The sequence below is a fragment of the Dichomitus squalens genome, assembly GCF_000275845.1.
Source record: "Dichomitus squalens LYAD-421 SS1 unplaced genomic scaffold DICSQscaffold_88, whole genome shotgun sequence".
NCBI classification, from domain to species: domain Eukaryota; kingdom Fungi; phylum Basidiomycota; class Agaricomycetes; order Polyporales; family Polyporaceae; genus Dichomitus; species Dichomitus squalens.
In genome coordinates this window covers 52,337-53,616 of record NW_006766970.1, presented here as the reverse complement: position 1 = coordinate 53,616, position 1,280 = coordinate 52,337, and positions in this window count along the sequence as shown.

Genomic DNA, 1,280 nt, shown 5'->3' with positions numbered 1-1,280 from the left:
GGGGGTACAGAGGTCCCCTATATATACTACTGTACATCTGTGGCTACGTAGTACTATACAGTACATTCCCAGGATGCACAGTCGCACAGAGAAGCAGTGCGTACACAGCGAAGCTGTGTGTGTACCACATGAGTAGTACAGCCTCGGTTATTGCAGTAACCGGCTGTGCCGTTCCATATCTTGTGACGGCTGTGTTAGGCAAGCTGTGTAAACCAGCGCCTGTTTAACATCCCACGCCAGAGAAACACCTATTGTAATTGTTCAACCCTCAGCACAAATGTTTGACCTGTGGTACATAAGAAAGAATGCAACCTGTTACTGTATAGGTTGGGAGAGAAAAGTTGCAACTGCCAGTGTGCTATTCGAGGCATGGCTGAGAGGTATCCGATAGTTTTCGCAGAACATACTATCGCTCCAAAGGCCTATGAACATTGCATAGCTCCCGATATAATACTGCAACTCGGAGAGGCATGAGATCTAGTGAACACAGCATCAGCAAATTGTGCAAACAATGGTATTGCATGGCCACAGCGCCCGAAACTGGCCTACCCTTTCCGGAAACCACAAGCACCTACTAATACTGGCCAACTCCCATCGCGTCCGACAGACTCCGGCCATTGAGCATCTGTGCGCATGGATACCGGCAATGGTAGGTAGGTATTCAACTTGTCCTTTTACTTCATACCACTCAATCGTCATTAGGAAAAGTGCATATACGTCGAGAATATGCAAGGCACTCCGCTGCATCACAGCCGCCTCCTCCTCGGCACTTCTTACTAACTCTCCCCGATCTCCCACTTCCGAATGCGCTCCCCATCCTCCTCCATCTTCCTTTCCGCCTCCTCCCTCTCTGCCTCCTTGTCTACGCATACGCCCTCGCTGTCATGAGCGGCGGCATGGGGGGCAGGTCAGGTTGCAGCCGGCCCAATTAGGCCCAAGTGCCGATGCGGGTAGAGCGGGTGAGTGCGGGGCAACTCAGCGGTGTTGCATTCTGTCAGATCTGATGGTGTTGTCGCTGTTGAACAGGCGCTGGTTTACACAGCTTGCCTAATACAGCCGTCACAAGATATGGAACGGCACAGCCGGTTACTGCAATAACCGAGGCTGTACTACTCATGTGGTACACACACAGCTTCGCTGTGTACGCACTGCTTCTCTGTGCGACTGTGCATCCTGGGAATGTACTGTATAGTACTACGTAGCCACAGATGTACAGTAGTATATATAGGGGACTTCTGTACCCCCAATCTACAGTTCAGTTCACTCGAACATCTCCTCTC